The sequence below is a fragment of the Rissa tridactyla genome, chromosome 3, assembly GCF_028500815.1.
Source record: "Rissa tridactyla isolate bRisTri1 chromosome 3, bRisTri1.patW.cur.20221130, whole genome shotgun sequence".
NCBI classification, from domain to species: Eukaryota; Metazoa; Chordata; class Aves; order Charadriiformes; family Laridae; genus Rissa; species Rissa tridactyla.
In genome coordinates this window covers 3,141,507-3,154,554 of record NC_071468.1, presented here as the reverse complement: position 1 = coordinate 3,154,554, position 13,048 = coordinate 3,141,507, and the positions used below count along the sequence as shown (strand labels likewise).

Genomic DNA, 13,048 nt, shown 5'->3' with positions numbered 1-13,048 from the left:
GCTACTAATGGAGACAAGCCTGTTAAATAAGGTGACAGGACAAAAGTTAGCTGACATAATTAAACTGCTGTAACTTTTACAGGTCGATTGTTTTAAAAAAATAAAATCAACTTGGCATAGACTTTAGAGCAAACGCAGGGAGGTGTGCATTATCAGCAGAACAACCTGGCTTGATATCGAAGGTGCTGGTCTTGCAAACATGCTGCTGCTGGTCCCAAGCTCTGGTCAAGGAGAATCTCTGATTTTTCGCTGTTTGGCCCCATTGAGATGGTGTTGTTATAATACATATTTTGGTTTGACATTACGCATGTATACAGATATATACTTCTGCACATGTGGGTGCAATATATTAAGATTATTGAATACAAAATATCTGGAGGAATTTAACTTCCACTGAGGACACTAGTTTCATTGCATTTTCTGGTTTCTGTCTGGAAGGGAATTGCAGATGGCAGCTACGCAATGGGAGAAATGGTCACTCGTGCTTTGTCCAGAATCAGAGCTGTCCTTTTTAAAAAGAAAATTCTTAAACAAACCAACTCCATCCAATCTGAGTATATGAAGTCAGATATTGCCTAAAACTGGTTGGAAAACAACAAAAGGGGTTTTTTTCCACTCTAAGGTATGTAAGATCTCCATGGGAATGTTTACGTTATCCAAGTGCCTGCCAGCTTTATAAGGACAGCTAAATCCCTGCTGGGGACCTTGTATACCTCTGAGCCTGTAAGACTGAGTTAAGTTCTCACCAAAGCATGATGGAGAGCCTGTTTCTTCGGTATAGGAAGCGAAGTGGCCTTGTTTTCAATGCTACATATTGGTGTCCAAGGGAGATCTAGAACCTGGGGTGTGAAGGTGGTTTTTTTGCAATTTATTCAACACCACACAATGAACCCCATCCTGATAAAATACAAGCCCCACTAAAGGTAGCGCGAAACCTCCCTGAGCTGGAAACCTCTGAATCTGGACCCAAAAAAATGCCATTCCCTGTAGATAGATGTTGTAGGTTTGTTTTTTTTTTCCTACCCTTCTTCCCAAGGGAGCATGTGGAGAGCCGTGGCCGAGCTCCCCGAGGACAGCCACAGCCGGCAGTCTCCTTCCCATGGCCCTCAGGAATGGGACTTTCTGGTTAGCAGCATCTGGCTGTATTCCCCCCGATAGCATGTCTGTTACCACCCGCTTCTAGGAAATGGAGAGATGTGTTAATATTGCCTGGTGTTTCCCTACAGCTCTATTTTAGCCACACCTTGCAAGATTGCAACACGTAGATGTCCAAAAGGCAATAAACGGGCATATGTAGGTGTGCGTGTGCTGGGGTGTATATAGGTGTGCACATAAAGGAGTTTGCCGCGTTGCGTGGTGCTGCTCACAGCATGTCTGTGTTTCTAACCAAAGGCAATGGTCCACCTGGAGAGCATCCCCTTTTACCCAGTGAGAAATGGCACAGGTCAGGACTGCAGGAAAAATCCGTGTGTGAGAGAGAAAGACGGAGATGTGGGGTCAGTGGAAGAACAAAATGGATAAAAAAGGAAGGAGGGCAGTGATGTTTAACTTGGGATATGGGAGTAACTCTCCAGAGACAACATCCTCTTTCTAATCTTAGACTTCCTTAGGAGATATATATGTCTGTGTCTGTACGTATAGGTACATGCACAAAAGCACGCTTATGTAAAAAAGAAAAAGCACCCACAGCCCTTATGAACCCCTCTGCTAAGGACTGTACATGGCTCTTCTAAGGTTTAAACCTGCTCGTGATAAATGTGCTGCTATTCTGGCTGCAGATTTTTATTTCTGGGGATATCAATTGAATTCTTATTATGAAAGCAGAAAATTGGAGTTACATCTGGTGACTGACGCATGTGACAGTATCACTGCGAGGAATTCCAGTTTCCTGAAGCTTTTCAATTAACTCGGTGCACTTTTCCTCAGGTGCTATGCGCTTGGTTTTTCAGCGTGTGCCTGCTTCCAAGTTGTAAATCAACGAGTTGGTTATTGTACTTTTGTAGGAGCACTTGTGCCAGTAAAATGAAACAGCAAATAATAAACCCCAAGGAGATTTATATAGCCTGAGTTGATGAAACGATTACTTTCTCATTCCTAGGCTCGCTCAGAAAGGTGGGTTAAAAATAACCGAAAATTTACAAGAGCCTAAAACCGAATCTGAAAAGTACAACCTCAGCAACTTATTGGGCTCAGCCTAGCGAGCGCCAGATTTACTGTTTGCAATTTCTTCAACTTGTTCGGTCATTTTTTTTTTATTTTTTTTTTTTTTTCAACTGCCCCCTCCCCAACTTGATGACAAGCCTTGGCAAAAACATCTGTGCAAATAAAGCAGGGGAAAGAGTGAAGGTACCTGGCAAAAAGCCCCCTGTGTCTGCTATGGCAAAAATGTTCGATAAAAGCATCCTTTCCCCCAGTAGCCTGCAGTCTCCGGGGCTCATGTCCCACGTGGCGGATGAAGAGGCTGCTCGGGCTATGGGTGCCGGGGGCCGCGGCTGTACTCTGGAGGCTCCTCACCATGGGTGAAGTTTTCAGCAAGGAGCTGAGAAACTCCCCCTGTGCTTTCAGAGGTGCATGAGGAGCCTGAACCCAGGCAGGGTGGGAATGTCTCCCTCGGGGCTCCAGTCCCTGCACCCAGCACTGCTAATGGCTTGTGCGTGGTGACTTTTTTTTCCATGCTAAATGACAGGAGCGGAGACTACACCTGGTCTCTGCAGAACTGTTGTCCTCTGAGCCTGACCAGGAGTGGCTGAGCCTGACCCACGGGGCCCTACTGCGGGCAAGGACTTGGTGTAAAGGGTGCGTGTAAGGCTTTACGCAGCGGGGGCCTAATGCCCTGACGACAGGAGCATGCAGCAGTGGTGCCAGGCCATCAGCAGAATGCTTGTGGTCAGCACGTGTAGGACCAGGGCAGGGCAGAGAGGGGCGAGCAGTGATTTGGGAGCGATGGGAGGACTAACTGCATTGCTTAAAAGGATGCGTGTTGGTTTTGTCCATACCTGATACGTCATCTTGATAAATGATCTGCTGACAGCATTGGGATTAAGCTGACAGCACTTTCCATTCAAGACACGTGGGGAGGTCCCACCTTCAGCTGGAGCTGGAGCACTTGGGGTCAGAAAGCAACAAGTCAGTGGCCGTATACCTCTACCCCGCTGATGATGGCAAAAGCCCTGAAATACTGCATTCTCCCTGCTTTTTGCTCTGCTGCTGCGAGTGAACAAACCCAGCAGCCTCTCCTCTTGCTCAACTAAGGTGCCTTTGTGTCCTGATTGTCCTTTTCTTCCGTTTGAGCTTCCTGAGTGCCTGAGAACAAGTCTGTCCTCTTCATGAGTCATTCCTGACTTACCGCTCTGCCAAGGACATGCCAGGTCCCCATGCACTGGGGACAAGCAAAGGTGGTTTCCTCTGTGTGACCCCCAGGCTTGATCGTGGGGGTGCAGACTCCTTGGAAGCCATCTTGCTCTCCGCTCCCTATTGAGACCTCCTGAGGAAATGGTGACATGCTCCAAAGCTCTCCTTCAGGGAACAGCTTAGGGGTTTACAGCCTATAAACACTGTCTTTTTGATACTCTTCCTCTTCTCTTAGAACCTGGGCAGGCGAGTAACGCGTTCCAGGTTGATGCAGTGAATGCTGCCCCTTTGGCTCTGCATCACACCATGTCCCATCTTGTACCTCTGATCCCAGCAGGACAGTGAGGGCCAGCCAGGATACTGGCACCTCCCTGTCCAAGGCTACTGGTGAAAAAAGCTTTAGTCTACATTTTCCTGTACAACGTCTTTAGAGTTCATTCTAAAGGCAGGGGGGAAATAAAGAGATTTGTTTGTTTACCAGTTGCAGAAATGTTTTCATCGTAAATCAGGAATAACAAAAGAACATGAAGGTGGGCTGTTAGGTCCTTCCAATGGGAAGTTCTTCATCCCCCAGAAAATGAAATCTCTATAAACACGTTTGTGTCTTTGAAAAGGCTTTTTTTTTTTTTTTTTTTTTTAAAAAAACCGAGAACAGTGTCAACACGTTGCTTTCAGCTGGCCCTGTGACTCTCCCCGCGTCACACTCCTGTCCCCAACCGGAGGGCATTCCCCAGCTATTGTCAGGCCGCATCTATCAGTGCCACAAATCTTCAAATTAAAAATGGTGGCTAAAATAAATAATGATACACATTTTAATGAACCAATTACCCTCTGAAGGTTTGCATGTGATTCTTGTTTTCTAGGTTATATAAAAGCTAAGGGTGGGATTTTCAAAACCACTCATTGGTGGCCTAATTCCGCTCCCATTGAAGTCAATGGGGCTTTCTTACCCTCGACTGTAATAGGAGCAGGGTTAAGCCAGCGCTGAGTGCTTATGAAAACCACATCCTAACTATGCTCCCAGACCTCACCCATATTTCTGCTTTCATGGCATGAAATTTGTTTTCATCATATTACATGTGCTGGAATGCTGATGTCTAAGGGAAGCTACTCGGGGTTGAGTTCAATATTAATTCTGACCGGGCTTGGCTTTGTGGGTTAGGGCTGAAGCGTTCCTGTAAGTGCAGCGTAGAGGCTCATCACACAAATAACGTCAGCGGTGTCAGGACAAGTCAGAGCTGGGCCAGGCCCTGACTTGTCCCAGGTGCTCAGGGTTTAGGGAAGGCACAGGAAGCACCTTGTCCTCCAGGCAGATACCTCCTGCCTGGACCAGACTGCTACACCAGCCATCTCAGTACCTTGTGTCCTTGCTCATGGAGGAGGCAAGTCTGCTGGGAGCGTTTCTGGGGGGACTATGCCTAAAACAGTGTGCGCTGCCATTCTCATGGAAGTCAGTGTCCCAAGTCAGCTTTTTTTGAGTGAAGGTCCTCAGCCATGGGCCCATGGAGCTCTGTTGGCTTGAGGCAGGACCAGCCTTCTGAGAAAAATGCTGGGAAACAACATGTGCGGGGTTTTTTTCAGATTATTGGACTTTCCACACAATACCATTTGGATAGACGGTATCTGTTTAGCTCAGAAGTGTCAGCTCTTCAGAGAGAAGTGCCAGGTTGCTACTCTCTGCAAGCTTTGTCATTTTTTTTCTTTTTGGTGCTCTCTTTTTCCATTTTATCTTCTTTTTTTTTTATTTGATGTGTGAGAGGAGGTCATTTGCAGTTGCTATAAAAGTTATACTTTGATTCTCAGTTTCTTGATAAAAACTTGACCTCTATTCTATTCTTTTATTAAAAAAAAAAATAAAATCCAAAACAAAACAAACAAACCAGCAAAACAGGTCCCTAATCTTACCCCTTAATGTCACTATAGCACATGGCCTGTCAGACAGGCTGGCAAAAATCCTGTATTTTGTACTTGAGCTACTTTGGAAGCGACTGTGGAGGGGGGAGGTGGCTGTGCCGGGTGATTTGGTTGGGCTCAGCAGCAGATGGCATGTGACGGATCCCATCCCAGTGACCTCTGCCATCTCTGGGAACCTGGTAGAGTCTAAAATGACTCCACCAGTGAAAACTCAGCATAGGGAAGAGCTCCCACGCCAGTCTCCCTATCCCAGTGATGAAACCTACCGGAAAGAGCTACGGTCTATTTCCCTGTAGCCAAGAAAGTCATTTTGCATTCCCTGCAGAAGCTGGGCTGAACTTGGCCCATGGATGATTGTTGCTGTCGATCCAAATCTCCCAAAAGACTGGTGTATTTTCTTGCTAATAAATGTCCCACAAATGTTTTGAATTTCTGCATTCATTAGGGCTTAGGGAGGCTATTTGTCAGGACCAAAGACGTCTTCTACAATAAACCAGCAGCTGTCTGCAAAGGGTGAGGAGACATTTGTTGCCGTGAGCTGAGTCTGCTGTCAGCAACCAGGCCCCTGACCAGCCCTAGTAAATGTTTTATTGATTTAATATTAAATTAACTGCCTGGGCATAAGGAGTGCATTATTTTTAATGGCATTCTGATATTAGGGACTGCAGTTTGCTAGAATGCACCTGTAAAATTAGTATCCCCTAGTATTCTGCAGGAGCCATAAAACGTAATGCTCTTTGTGTGCAGCGCTCTGAAGCTCGACATGGGTAAAGTTACACGGGGTTCGCTTGCAGCCTATCTGATGGCTGCACCAACTCCTGCTGGGAGAGGAGGAGGAGGAGTTAGGTCATCTTGGAAGGCTTAACCCAAGTTCATCTCTCCTTTGCTCTGAAAAGGCATAAATGGAGCCTGTGAAGCCTGGGCACTCGTAATGGCAAGGCACCTTCTGTAGGAGGTTACTGTTGGAGCAAATTCTTTTCCCTGTTTTTTTTTGGTTAATGAAATAAAGGGGAAAAACTAGAATTAAAAAGCATCACTTGTTCAGCCCCAAATGCACCGCTCTGGAATTTGCCTTTTTTAGTGAAAGAAAAGGCATTTGGAAACAAATATCATTCAAAACTTAAATAAACAAACATGTTCTTTAGTGTAAGAATGAAAATATTTGCTAATTTTAGAATTCATGTCACTTTTCTATTTTAAGCTGGACTATGAAATTAACAGAGGAAAAATTTCAGCCCAAATAAAAAAATTGTTCAAGTAACATCAGCCAGCTGTAGTTCGTATCATTCTTTACCTCTGAAAATTGAGCCATAAGAAAAGTAGACGCATCCCTAGGAACTCACTGCTCTCCTCCCTCTGGGTAGGGCACAGCGGCCACCGCTGCCTCCCTCCGGCAGTGATGCTCGGGGTAGCTGGAAAGGATCCCTACGGCGGTGTTTTTTGCTCGAGGAAACACACTACGGATGTGCCCGCGCATCGTTTTTTACCGAAGTCCACAGCAGTTTGAGTAAACTCAATGTCTTTCACGAGCGCACAGATGACGGTTGATGGGGACGCTTTTTGCACAAGCTTTGCTATCTAGCGGAAGAGTTGCTTTTGGTTCCTGCTGAGCACTGCAGCCTGTCTCCAGCTGCTGATCTCGTGTTTTTATCCAGTTGTCCTATTCACGTACAAAGAGCGAATTTTTTTTCTTATGCCAATAACATGCACCTTGCTGCTCTACAATTACCGTTGGTTTTGCTTAAAATTAGCGATTGCTGTTTTGCCATAGCAACCTTTTTCTTTTCTTTAAAATGTGCACCTAGTAAATGTTGCGTTTGGTTTTATTAAGGTTGTAAAAATGCCACATTTGAGCTGTTTACATTTTTTAACTCCCTCCAAAATGGTTAATTACAAAATCAAATCTTATTAAATGGCATTCAGATGGGGATTCTGAGAAATCCCAAGATTTCTGAGAAGTTTGTTTCACATTGATTTCACAGCAATGAATCACAATGCTGAAACAATAATGGATCCAAGACGAATCGACAAGCACAAAACCAATATATTAGTACTTCCAAGTACTCAGTTATAAAAACAAAAACATTAATTAGAAATTCATAACATCAGGGGATGAGGTAGGATACCAAATTTTGTATGTTTTGTCATTAAAGTTTCTTTAAAAACTGGGGAGCTCCGGAGCTCCACAGATAATTGAGTGACCAAATTAATTTCAAGGAGCAACTATTGGTAGGACAGCCGTGCCAGTGGGTGGATCTGATACAATGCATTATTCAACTGCTTCCTTAAATATAAGATCGCTCTCTTTATAAATCTTGTTTATAAAGCCACTAATGATCTCTGTCTTCTGATTGTTATCTTGGATGTACCAGTGAATGAAATCCATGTTTTATTACTCCTAAGGCAAATGTTGACAAGAAAAGTTTATTTTTTGTTTTGATTTTCCAGAGAAGATATGATTTTGCTTCCAAAAAAATGAAAATTTCATAGAACTTACTTTTTCCACAGAGTTTTGAGGACCAAAAATCAAATACATCTTTTCGAGGGAAAGCAGGTCAGAAAATTGAATCATAATTTAAGAGATCAATTATTGTCTGCTGATATTGTTGATTCAACAGACACGGTTTCTGTAGGAAGTTTCAGAATAAAAATTCTCACAAGCTCTCCCTGTGAGAGAGACCTCTTGTTCTGATAGTTGTGACCAAGTTATAATGAATTTATCAGAAGACAAAGTCTACCCAGCACCTCTCCAAGGCTCTGGACTGTGTGGTGCACCAGGGGCCTAGAGAAAACCATGTAGGGTGGATCTGTGTAAAGACTTCTGTTGACTTCTGTAGATAATATATCAAGGCAACCTCTTGGGTTTTGTATCATGATGTTGATGTTGTTCTTCCCACTCTTCCGCCCGTTTTCCCTTGGTTTTTTTGACACTCATTTGTCACCTTTCATGTAACGTTCAGGTGAGCACTGTAAGGGGCCCCAAATTTTGCATTTTGGGCCATTTGCACAGACTTTGCAAAGACGTGGCAGCTTAGTACTAGTTTTAGGAGCTCTTTATGTGAGTGAACTGCCCATTTTGTGCTGGCTCTCGTCTCAGCTTTGAGACTGAAGATTAGGAAATTATACAAGATGGTGGGTGACTGTTGGATGATTGGTTTTTAGTTGAAAAATACAGATAATTCATTGCCCAGGCAACTTGAGCTGACAGAGTCAAACCATACTTTTTTCGAAGGATGTGGTGGATTTACTTATTCCTGTTTCTGTGTTTGATTTACTACCACATGATTTCATTAAATAAGAACTTAACGTGAGGATTTCTGCCAAGCAACTTTAGGCAAGGCCCATATTCCACAAATCCCTAAATTTGAGGGTGGTGGGTGGGGGAATCATCATATTTTTCTAGCAGATGTCCGTTCTGCCTGTGGACTAGAGTTTGGGGTGGTTTGCTATTACTGTTGTTGCTTTAAAGCCCTTGTGAAATGATGTTTTTCCTCCCATTAGATAATGAACTTGAAATTTTCCCTTCACTGAAGTTGATGATAACTTTAATAACTATTAATTCTCTAATTAATAACAGCATTGGAGAGAATAAAGGAGAAACCTTCAAGCAGGCAGCGTTTCAGGCTTGAACTGGTTTCAAATTCAGACGGGGTTACCTGGAGCGCTCTCTTGCCCTCCTCCAATGTAAGGCCACACAACTCGTGTTTGTTGGTATTTTTAAGTAGATTAAAGTGTGTAAAAAGGTTCCTCCCTTTAAATACTGGATAGAAAATCCATATCCTGGTAGCTCAACTGTCCAGGTCACGTCAATTTTCTGCGGAAGAAAATGAGAAAATGCAAAGAAGAAAATGCCAAAGAAAATGCAATGAGGAAATAAAAAGTGATGTAAGTTGGCCAAGAAGTAAGTTACACTTCTTGGCCCAGGCTCTGAGGTGGTATAAATCATTACCACGCAACTTCCACTTCACTGAAGTTTTCAATTTGACCTGTTGTCAACTTTGAGCGAAGGTGATAACAGTTGAAATTACACTAGCCCCAAAGCACTTTTGCCCACTTTTGTATGTTGATCTTCACCCACAAATGCTACTTCTGTCTCAGTCCTCAGCATTAGGGTGAATATAATGCAAACTGAGATCACAGGAACAATGCCACCACTGGAGATCTGGCTTGGGAGAAAGCCACACCTGGGGCAGATCTTGGTCTCCATTTCCGAGCTAGGTACCAACTCCTCTGCTTGAGAAGGATTTCTAGATGACACCTAGCAAGGAGAGGCTGGAGGCATTTTAGTGATTCTTGTCTACTGTAACCATCCTCAGCAGACTCTTAGTGTTGTTTTGAATGCTCCAGATGAGTACCTGCACATGTTTTGGGGAGCCATTCTTTGGACACCATGCCAAGATAGCTCACCTGAGCTCAGGAGCCCAGACCAGCACACACAGCCCCTGACCAGAGCAAGCTGGGAAGGCAACCTGCTAATGGTTACCCTCAGTTCTTCTGTTTTCTTCTTTTTTCTGCTCTTCTTGGCCATTTCAGGTCTTGGCTTCAGATGACAAATGGCACCATCAACCATCTAGCATCCAGCACCTCATGCTGCTGCTCTCCTTTGAAACACCATAGGTGTTCTGGTCATTGCCCCAAGAAATTGTGTTTACATCATCTCTGAGAGACATTCAGAGTTAAGAGAAAAAATGGCCAAAACAGCTTAGTGCTTTTGGCTTATTGTTTGAATATTTAAAGACACTGCATCTGGAAAGTATTCCATTAATTTGTGGCTAGCACCCATATATCAAATCCATGAGCTTCCAAGTAAACAGCTGTCACTGGAGCTGCCACGGCGGGAAATTGGCACTGCTAGCTTGTGGTGAGCAGAGAGGGAACACACTGGTACAGACTAATCCAAGGAGGAAACATTAACCCAGATGTGTGGAGGACAATGAATGAATTGTTCCGTAGAGCTCCTCAACTTCTCAGCTGTATTTATGAGACACAATTAAGGCCTCAGACTATTATATTCACTCACACACATACACAGAAGCGTACATATCATCATAGCCAGAAAGACGGGGTTGCATACTAAAACTATGTACCATAAAGCAGTCTCCAAGTCATCCCCACACGTGTGGGAAGGGGGACACGTGTTTAAGGGAGAGAGGAGACAGTCTCTGTTGGTGGCAACCCATCTTTAGGCTGGTTGGATCAAGTAGGCATCTTTCGATATTCAGACAGTTTGAAACACAAGTGTTCATGGTTTTCTCAAGGAAGACGTGGTAGAGCCGGGACCCATCCAGGCATTGGTGTAGCGGGGGCTGTGTGGGGTGCTTACCACAAAACTTGAGATGCTTTGGGGCTGTTGGCAGTGCCAGGGGCCTCAGCTGGAGTTGTGACTTCACGTACAGGCAGCACAGAGCAGTGCAAGCAGCTCTCCCTGAAGCCAGGTGAAGTGCTGAGGCAAAGACTCAGCTTCAGCTTTCAAACGCTGCTGTTATTGGCAGAGCTGTTTGTTGTGCGGCCCAGGGCAGTGGGGTGGGGGCCTGTTATTTTCAATTGCATGTTTGATCAGTCTGTTTTCCATGTAGTGCTCAAGTAAATGAACTAATTAATTAAGAGGAATTGTATACATGGAAGTGGGACAGAGATGATATCGCTATTTATGTTTTCTTGCGAGGGGTGTTACGGAAGTGTTGAAAAACCCCAAGGCAAAATCAGGGTCCCTGGTGGTAGGTGCTGTGGGGCATCTGGGAAGCTTCCAGCTGAAATGGAGGAAGGACAGCAAGAAGAAAGGTTTCCCATCCCCTTTCCAGAAGGGGGAGGATCTGCGGCAAAGGGAGATGAGTCCCGAGAGGAGGTGTCCACATCAATCCCAGGGGAAGCATGGATGGCCCGGGATGGAAGGGAAAGCCCTTTCCTGCTTCTGCCCAACAGCTGCTCTGGCATATAGTCTAGATGCTCTGGCACTCCACCGGACTTGGGGTTTACCTTCTGTTTACTAACCAACCCAAAGCGTGGTTGAACTGGTGACCTAAAGGTGAAAGGCTCTGCATCTTATTAGAATTACCGTGAGCTGCTGAATGAGTCCCCCATGGCAGTTAAGATTTGATTATGGTTCTAGAAAATGTTCAGCTTTTACAATTAGTGTCAAAGCAGTGGTAAGCCCCTCTTTGATTCCTGGGTGTAGGCTCGTGCTTTTCTTAACCTCACACATATGCTGGCATATTTACAGTAAGTGCTCAGGGGTTTGCTTTTTTTATTATTTTTTTTTATTTTATTTTTGAATTAAAAATGAAAGTTCCCCAGGGAAATTATGCAATGGGAAATAGCCACTTCAATAAACTTGACTCACACATTTTATTGATTATGGTAAATTTAATTATTCCATTTAAACCTTGCTTACACACACAAAAAAATTTATCCTTTTCTTCCTACATGTTTTTTCCTGTTTTTGTATTCCTCTCTACAGACCAAAAGTGTACTATATATTATTTTAAATTTTTTAGAGGAGAAATACTCAAGGCTAAGCCATAATTATAAATTAAAAATTAGAAAACGTACCATAAATCTTATTTAAAACATCTTCAAATAGAACTACTAATTGTTAAACAGCAGTAATTATAGCTTTTAAATACTCTTTTGCCTCTGCCTATATTATGTGCACCATTTTTGCTAAGGGAGACAATTATTCAAGTGCAAAGGATGTTAAAAAAAAAAAAACCAACCCAAAACGTAGAGCAAAATAGGTATTTCTCCTACTCAGTACTTTGTTAGGTGATACTGTTAATTTTCTTTGTACTTGGATAATACCCAGAGGTCTCAATCTTCTTTGGAGACCATTGCACTGAGGTCTTTAGAGGCTACAGTCCCAAAGGCAGCAAAAGAGCTGCTGGTCCCTGAGCCTTAACCTTATTTCTCTACAAAGTGCTGTTAGTGGGTGTTTTTCTTTCTCTTTCAGTGAGCCGATGCTTCTTCTGACCTACCGAACTGCGTTCAATCCAGGTAATCACCTTTTTTTTCTTCTTAAGCTTATGAATGGTGTCTCCTTCCTGGGGAAATGCATTCATTCATTACCTTGTGACTGTTCCCATGGATACAGGTCTATGGGACTGAGAGCAAAGCAATTTACCATGGCTAGAAATTAGGACGTGGGAAGAGGAATTATCACTAGAGGTGAAGAAGCAAAAGTAATTCACAAAGTCGGTACTCCCTCTTGCATGACAGGACTCTTCAGAGGCAGACCATCCCAGCAGTGAGGCAAATCATGGTTGGTCTTCCTCCTTGAAGCTGCAAAATTCAATCTGGAGAGGGGATATTTGTGGTTCTGGAAGCTGAGGCTAGCCTCTCTTGAAAATCGAGATGGGGGCCGGGATTTGTTCAAGTCTTTGTTGCTTCTAGATACATCTTTCATCCAAGTTGTCAGACCCGGACTTGTCTGAATCCCACGGCCAAATCCTCATCCAATATAATCTGAAAGGGCCCCAATTATTTCAAAGCAGCTGCACCTCCTTGCTCAGTGGGGTGAGCGTGGGAGAAGCCAGTGAGAGTGCGGGGATGCTGAAGGAGGAGCAACAGGGCTGGCATGTAGGAGGTTCTGGAGGCTGCAGGGGAGGTGGTGTCTCCTTCACTCTCCTCCAGTTTTTCTCCTGGTGGCACGTTTGGCTGCCACCACCGTCAAGCACAGTGACCAGCCTCGCACCCTTCTGGATATCCCTTCTTGGCAAAAGATGGAGGTGGGGAATCTTCCGTGGAGACCTCAATGCCATTTACATCCTTGGGTTTCCTGCATTATACA

General features: G+C 44.1%; 1 protein-coding gene across 2 annotated transcripts in view; it reads left to right on the top strand.

The window, feature by feature from the left end:
- Positions 1–13,048, top strand: part of HAO1 (hydroxyacid oxidase 1) — a 365,752-nt gene that overhangs the window by 334,310 nt on the left and 18,394 nt on the right. For both annotated transcript variants that reach the window (XR_008465485.1, XR_008465484.1), the window contains one exon: positions 12,212–12,255. The gene's annotated coding sequence lies outside the window, so the exon portion shown is untranslated. The remainder of the gene's footprint in view (positions 1–12,211; positions 12,256–13,048) is intronic.